Here is an 8,774-nt window from a genome sequence, read left to right on the forward strand (position 1 = left end):
TTCAGGCCCCTGTGAGCCACAAAATTCTGGATACTTTTGAACTGCTAGTTCAACAAGACCTTCATGAAATTTACCAAGGACCGACTCACCACCGCTCTAATTTATCTCATCAAGAACACCAAGCTTTGGCACAACTGGCAGAGAACCTGAATATAACCATCTGTAAAGCTGACAAAGGGGGTAGTATGTAAATGTAAATGTAGTGTATTTTGTAAAGCGCACAGCTGCCCCAACGGGGCGTCCCGGCGCTGTATAACGCTGTGGAACCCTTCCTGGCTCTCCCTGTGAGATGCCCCTCCTGGGCACCCCCAAGGGGAAGCCAGGCATCCCAGTGTTGTAGGGGCCATTGTGGAGATTAAGCAAGCTATTGCCCAGAGTTGCAGCGTGGGACCCATGATTAGAGTAGGCGCCGAGGCGAGAATTACGAGAATTATCGAGTCCACGGACATTGAGCTCAAGACCCTGCCTCGTTGGGACTTGAACCCTGGTTCCGGGCCTGATCTCTGCTTCAGAGTCTGCTGCTCTAACCAGTGAGCCACACTTCAAGGTGCCCTTGTTATTCTAGACTCCAGCTTTTACAGTGATAACATCATTGATCATTTGAATGACAACACATTATACATGGAAGTGCAGTCTGGTCCTACTACAGAATTTACTGAAGTGCTACGGAACATCATTGGCACAGCCGTCACAGCGGGCACCATCACTGAACGAGATAAGCGTTTCCTTATGAAGGATCATCCTCAAGTGCCATATCTTTATATGGTCCCTAAGATTCATAAACATGCTACCAGACCACCGTTCCGACCCATAGTCAGCACATCTAATTCCATTCACGAGCCAATCGGCATATATATCGACAGACATCTTCAACCGAGCGTAAGAAACATGCCAAGCTATATACAAGATACCACGGATTTTTTAACCAAAATCAATAATATCATTATAGACACCAATGAATCCGTTTACCTATGTACCATCGACTTCAGCTCGCTATACACCTCCATTCCACACAATTTGGGACTACAAGCCATGGAATAAGCCTTTGATTTTACAGGTATTCCTTATGGAACTGATGCAGTTTACTCTGCACCACAGTTATTTTACCTGTCTTGATACATTTTTCATTCAGTTATCAGGCGTGGCAATGGGCAACTGTGCCGCGCCGTCATATGCCAATCTTTTTATGCACCAATTTGAATCCGACCACGTCACATCCAACCAAGAGTGGCAAAATCATCTAACCAGTTACCACCGTTACATTGACAACATCTTCCTGATATGGAAAGGCTCAGAGTCGCAACTTGTCACAGCCATTAACAACCTTAATTCAGTTGATGCCAGAATTCAATTTACATATACCATCAGCCAAACCCACGTATCATTCTTGGATGCTAAAATTAGGATTCAGGACAACACCCTTCAGACTTCCATTTACACAAAGCCTACCGATCGTAATAATTATTTACATTTCAAAAGCTTTCACAAGATGAGTCTTAAAAAACATTTGCCATATTCTCAATTACTAAGAGCTAAGCGCATTGCATCCACAGAAGAACTTTTCAAAGTCGACAGCTCAACTATTGTGAATACATTTCACCAAAGAGGTTACCCCAACAGCATCATACAACTGGCAGAGCATCGGGTACAGACTAAGGATCGGTCTCAATTGTTGACAATCAAAGCGTCTTCGCAGACTACAGACACTCGCTCTTGCTTTGTCTCTAAATATTCCACAACCAGCACCAAAATTAAAGTTTCCATCAAAAAACACTGGCCATTGCTGCAATTGTGACCTGATTTTAACAACATCTTTCACATGCTGCCGATTTTTGCTTACCAACGTACCAAAAACATGCAACAGATGCTTAAACCAGGCAAGACTCCCACAGATGCAACTTATAATGGAACTATACCATGCCACAACTGTGGTAATTGCAACAGAATTATTAAAGGTACTGTCATTCAACATCCTACACAAGGAACACCTATTCACCTCAAGGTTAACGCTGTGGTGTATCTCCTCAAATGCCCATGTGGCTTACCCTACGTGGGCAAGACCGAGAGATCTTGTGTAGCAGCTCATTTCATCAATCAATCCCATAATGTCAGTCAATTACATTTTCTGATTCTGGAGGTCGTGAACAAAGTAGCTGGAAGAGACAATAAGAAGTTTCTTTTACAAAGAGAATTTTATTGGATGCATAGACTGAACTCCATACACCCGAAAGGTCTCAACGAGAGACTCGAATACAGTTGCTATTTATGAAGGACTTTAGTGTTCAGAGCCTCTGTACCTGTTTTGTGACCCCTCTTTCACCCAGCCCTTTTTGCAATTCATTGTTGCTACCCCTAACACCTTCCTTGTTTTTTTCCTCACCCATTTGCTCTCTACAGACTGGTTTTTATTTTCCACAGATTTATCCGTTTTAAAGTTGCACTTTATTTCATCTTCATTCTTTACTCCCAGGTGCATTCTTCTTCTTCTCTTCCTCTTTTCACCCCCGTTCTCCTATTCGGTTTATTCACCTTCTCCCTACTTGTTGACTTTTTTTTTCTTACTTTCCATATTCATGTGACATACTGACTATGCCACTTTATGACTACACACGTTTACCAGTATATGATTATTCTGGTTCGCATTTCTTTTTCTACGTTACGTATGACCCATCATGTTTTCTCGAAATAGCTCTTCAAGCAGCATTCTTTAGTACCCTTCTTTATTTTCTCAGTTTCCTTTCCCACGCCATTCATTTTTTTTTTAAACCGTTTTTATTGCAGAAACACAATACACAGCACATCCTTATAATGATCCTGTCCTGACCGTGCTAATGCACAGCTCTTACACCAGTTAAGCTTCGTACACAGCCAGCAAGCCCACAACCCGGAAGTCGGGCGGCGTCAATCAATGGATCTCCCTTCTCAACAACTTTTGAATATGTTTATTCTACTTGCAGGAGTTCCTTATTCCGCTTTTTTCCTTTTTCCACCCCTCCCACCCGATCTTCATCCCTTCCCCAACTCTTTCCACCCTGGTTCCCTCTCCCTCCCACCCACGAGTGCCCCCACCTACGCCTGAGCTCTTAGCTGATGTACGTGTCTAGGTACTGTTAGGAGTAACTAATGCACTATTGAGAATGTGCTCCTGGTGTGTGTGAGGGAGCCTCATCGCCTAAATCAGAAAGTCCCTCCTCCTCTTCCATCGTGCTGTCTCGCAAAGCTTGCACTAGCATCTCCCACTCCATTGCCGCCTCCATTGCTTTGTCATCAGACTTGCGGCGAGCTAGCTGGTATCTAAGTGTACTTTCGCTCGCTGCCCACTTAAGAACCTCATTGATCCATCGTTTGTGCGTAGGACTCTTCTTCGATTTCCAATTTCTTGTTAATTCTCTTTTGGCTAAGAGCAGACCCATGTCTATAAATTTGCTCGAAATTCTATTCCTGGGCGTATGCAGCACATCCACAACCTTGGTAAATTGTAACTCCCTGTCCGTTACGCTGTTTAATGTCTCGAGAATCTCCCTCCAATAGTCCCGTAGGTGTGTGCAGTCCCAGAGCATATGTCCCAGGTCCGCTTCTATCGTGTTACACCTAGGGCATGCCGCGTTCTCCACACCAAAATACGTCTCGATTTTCCCTGGTGTGAGGTAGGCTCTATGAAGGACATAGAAATGTGTCAACTGAAAACGAGCGTTTCTCGTGCTCTTCCTCACCCGCCTCACTATCTGCGCCCAAGTAGTGTCAGGGATCTCTATCTGTAGATCTGATTCCCATGCAGTTTTCAGTGCCGTTAAAGGTTGCAGCGTCTCGCGCAGCATTCTTGAGTAAAGGCACGCCACCGCTTTATACGTACCAGCTGCCATCATGGTGTATTGGCAAGCCATGGACGTGGTGGGCTCTTGGGTCCCTTCCCCCCCCAGTGCACCTGCATCGCCCTTGTTATAGCCGCGTGCATCAGGAAGTCCCCCCTCGGGAGGTCAAAACGATCCTGCAAGGTTTGGTATGGGATCAACGCTCCATCCTCGTATAGGTCTCCTAGCATCTGCAGACCTGCCTCCTCCCATCCCTGCAAGCGCGACCAATCGCCGCCATGAGGGAGTGCTGTCACCATGCCCTACGGTATCTCAGGCGCATACATGCGTCGTACCCCTGCTCGTCTCTGTGACCGGTTCCAGCAGAGCCTGAACGTCTGCTCTTCAAGCGATAAATCTCTTATGGCCAGCTTTTTCTGCAAGGCGATGAACAGCAGCACATGCCATGGGGTGCCCCTCTCTCTCTCGTGCTCCGGCCCTCGATACACCCTCGCCACCTCCTGTGTGAAAATCTGCAACTGAGCTGCCAAGTAATAAAGCTCAAAATCTGGGACCGCTAGGCCTCCCTCATCTTTCGTCCGAAGTAGCGTGGTCAGAGTTATTCTACGCCTGCCCGTGCGATATCAGTAATGACTTCAATTGCTGAAAGATGGATCTAGGTATCCACACAGGCAGCGTGCGAAAGTAGTAAAGAAGGTGTGGCAAGGCTATCATTTTCACAAGGGATATGCGTCCCGTCACCGAGATCGGGAGGGTGGCCCAAAAGGACATACTGCCCCGCAACACCCGTATACAGCAGCCCACATTGCCCTTGAGCAGGTCCACTGCCCTGTGATATATGTGCACTCCCAGATACTTCAGACAATTGGGCTCCCAATTAAGCAGTGGGCGGGTGGCAGGCCGCATCTCCCCCTGTCGCAATGGAAATAAGCACGATTTAGACCAGTTGACTTTTAGGCGAGACAGCCTGCCAAAGAGCACCAGGAGTCTCTCTGCTCCCTCCAATGCCTCACTCGCGTTCTCTAGGAATAACAAGAGGTCGTCCGCATACAGCGAAATAACCTGTGGACTTCCCCTGTAGACTAGGCCCTTATAGAAATGTCCCTTCCTGGCTTCCGCTGCAAAGGGCTCTATCGCTAATGCAAATAGCAGGGGGGAAAGTGAGCACCCCTGCCTAGTGCCGCGGCACACCGGGTATTGGTGCGACACGAGGGAGCCCACCCGTACTCGTGCCATCGCCGACGCGTATAGCACTTTCGTCCAGCATATGTAGCCGTCTCCAAGGCCAAAGCTTTGCATGACCCTATACAGGTATTCCCACTCTAAGCTGTCAAATGCTTTCTCAATGTCAATCGATAGTACTAACGGCGTTCGTGTGTCTGGCATTGGCTCTTCCAGCAGGCGTACTAGTCGGCGTATGTTAACAGTTGTGTTTCGCGTGGGAATAAATCCAGATTGATCACTATGGACCAGCTCCGACATGTGCTGCAATAACCTGGTCGCCAATATAGTGCTCAGGATTTTGTAGTCCGTCGTCAGCATGGACAGCGGCCTGTAGGATGCTGGATTCCTACTCTCTCTCCCTTGTTTCAGCAACGGTATCATCAGAGCTTCACACATGGATTCAGGTAACCTTCCTCGAGACTTAGCCTCATTGTATACTATCTGGAGCCGCGGAGCTAAATGCTCTATATATTTGCTGTAAAATTCTATGGGCAGCCCATCTAGACCCGGAGTTTTGTTACAAGCCATTCGCTTCACCGCACTCCCAATCTCTCCTAGTTCGATATCCCTGCCCAGGGCCTCCGCCTGCTCTTGTTCGAGTTGCGGCAATTGCAGCCCCGCCAGAAAGGCATCGATCTCACTGTCCTTCCCTTCCAGCGCGCTCTTGTAGAGCGTTTCGTAGTACGAGTGGAAGCAGTCCAGTATTCCCATTTGGGTGTCGTGTGTACGGCCATCCTCCCCCTCTATGGCTAAGATCGGGTGGCTACGTCTAGTGAGGTTAGCCAACCAGGCAAGCAGCGTCCCCGCCTTGTCCCCTTCAGCATGCGCTTTCATCATATAAGCCTTATGGTCAAAGCTGCGGAGTCGCTCCATTTCAACCGCAACTGCTTCCTTGGCCTTGCATACCACCTCTTGCAGCTCCGGATGATTAGGGCGTGCTATTTCGGCCTTCCGCAGAGTTTTCTCTGCCGTATCCAGATATTCCAGTAAGGCCTTACGCACTCCGGCATATTTCCCGATGCAGTGGCCTCTAACAACAACCTTAAAGGCGTTCCACTCCATCGCTCTGGATGTCGTGGTGCCATCGTTTTCTTCAAAGTAATGTGTGATCCTGTCTCCCAACGCTTCCCGAAACAATAAGTCATCCAGTGTGTCAGGTCTTAGTTGCCACACCGAGACACGCGAGGTCTCTGTCATCCAATTCAGCGTTAGCAACAAGGGGTTATGATCGGATAACGTGCGGGTTAAGTATTCCGTATTTTTTACCGCCGGGAGCACCAGTGGGGAGCACAGGAAGGTGTCAAGGCGGACATGAAGGTCGTGCAGGCTAGAATAGTATGAGTAATCCCTCACAGTTGGGTGTTGCACCCGCCAGGTGTCCTACAACTCCCAACTCTCTTGCCATTAAAGTCTACGCTTCGCCAGACGGTGCACTGGAGACGTTCCCAGGGGTGGATGGGACCTGTCTAATGCAGTATCTTCCACTGAATTAAAGTCTCCACCCATGACGATGGGGCCCGCTAAGAAACTTGCCAACGCTCCAGAGAGTTTCGTGAAGAAAGACGATTGATCAGTATTGGGTGCGTACACGCTACATAGCACTATATCCTTGCCTTTGAGCTTCCCTTCAAGTGCCACAAACCTACCCTCTGGGTCTATTGTGTGCCTGACCACCTGCAAAGGAGTCCCCGCATGTATCCAAATCAGCGCGCCCCTTGCAAATGCAGAGTATGTGGTATTGAACAGTTGCCCTCTCCACCTTCTCTGCAGCGCAATGCCCTCCTGCTTTGTCAAATGTGTTTCGTGCAAAAGCGCAATCTGAACCCCTCTCCGAACCAAATAAGCGTGAACTTTATGCCTCCTTGCCATCGTATGTAGTCCCCTCACGTTCCAGGTTGCACATTTCACTGTTCCTGTACTAGCCATGGTCCCATATTGTCCAATATAAACCAGCAGTAGTCCGCATCCAGGCCCACAGGGTTGCACTCTCCCACCCCAACCTCAAAACAACAATCTCCCCCCCCCCTCCCCAACCACCCTGCCTCGAGCCCCCCCAACTACTCTCGGCTCCCTCCTCCCTAGAACAGGACCCAGCTTCGCATCCAAACCTAGTAAGGGCTAGTTAACCCCCCCAACTGCCCAACTATTCCGTAGTCTGCACTACGGCGGCCTTAAGGGCCTGGAAGGCGTAACTCGGCTCCGAAGGTGGTCACCACAGTCCCATCCCTCCCGCCCCACAATCCCCCACAAACACTCACGAACATCAATCTTGCTTTGTTGAATGCTTCAACATCGGTTAGCTCCGGCCCCCCCAGGCATCATACATAGCCAGCATGGACTGTCTCCTTTATCAAGCTTCAATTATTTCTCCCGATGTCTGCGGCATCACCACTGGGCCCTTGGCACCATTAAGTTCCGATAGGTCCGTTTCCGAGCCAGTAACATGGCCCTCCGAGTCTGAGCCCCCGCATGAACGAGTTCTCACAGTCCCCGACAAATCAATTACTGTTTGTAGCGCTGCCCTTCTCTCACCTTCCGTTTGCGACTCTGTAGGTTTTCTAGACCTCTGCCGGTGCTTCCGGAGCCTCTGCGACTTCCGGACTGGTGGCCGACGCTGCTCTTCTTCGGCTCTAATTTTCGCTCAGTCCGTTCCGGCCTTGTAAGTGTCCCACCACGCCCAGGCGTCCGCTGACGTAGGGAAGAAGAGCGTCTTGTCATCCACTACTACTCTGAGTTTTGCTGGGAAGAGGAGCGAGTATGTTATGCCCTCCGCTCGTAGTTCCCGCTTAAGTTACAGGAAGGAGGCACGCAGTTTCTGAGTTTCGAACGTATAGTCAGGAAAAAGCATTACTTTGCTGTTGTCCACTTGGAAAGGGCCCATGTCTCTAGCCCTCTGCAACAACCAGTCTCCGTCTTTGTAATGTAACAGTTTCATTACCACTGGGCGGGGCGGCTGGCCCGGTCTGGGGGGTCTAGCTGGGACCCGATGCGCCCGTTCCAACGTGAAGAAAGGCGAAAGACCCTCCGGCGCTACTTCCGTCTTCAACCAGTTCTCTAGGTATCCCACCATGTCATCACCTTCCTTTTTCTCCGGAAGGCCCACCAAGCGCACGTTGTTGCGCCTGCCGCGGTTTTCCGCATCCTCCGCTCTCCTCTCCAGTGCCTGTATACGATCAAGCGCATCTGCCAGCCGCCCTTCCATGGATTTGTGCTCAGGCAATATCTCTTGCAGGGTGTCTCCTGTACTTTTGACCCTACCTTTCAGTTTATCATGATCGGCCCGCAGAAGCCCCAACCCCGTCGCCACCTGGACTATATCTTGCTGCAGCGCTTCTTTCGTGGCCTTGATAGCTTCCAGGATACAGGTTTGTAGCTGCTGTAGGTCCTCAGGGCCCTGCGTCGTGCCATCCGATGCCTCAGAGCCCGCAGTTTCCTCCACTTTCCCCTTGGGCTTCCCCATCTTGATCTGTATACCAGCCGTCAGCGCCTGCTTCGCTAACTCAGGGGGGGGGGGGGCGCTTCTTTTCCGCTCCCTTCCGGATATTGGGATCCAGTGGGTTCGCTCTGCAGGTTTAGAGAGTGGCGGTGCCAGGCCTCGGGTTGCTTCCGACACTCCTCAGGCAGCGGGCCACTGGCGTCAGTTAGCGGCAAAATCCCAACAGTTTTCAAGCGCTGCGCTGTCTCGGCTTCCCGTTCTAATGGGTCAGTCCCACATCAGGTCCACATAGTTGTTACCTC

This window comes from Lissotriton vulgaris, chromosome 9, assembly GCF_964263255.1.
Source record: "Lissotriton vulgaris chromosome 9, aLisVul1.2, whole genome shotgun sequence".
Lineage (NCBI taxonomy): Eukaryota > Metazoa > Chordata > Amphibia > Caudata > Salamandridae > Lissotriton > Lissotriton vulgaris.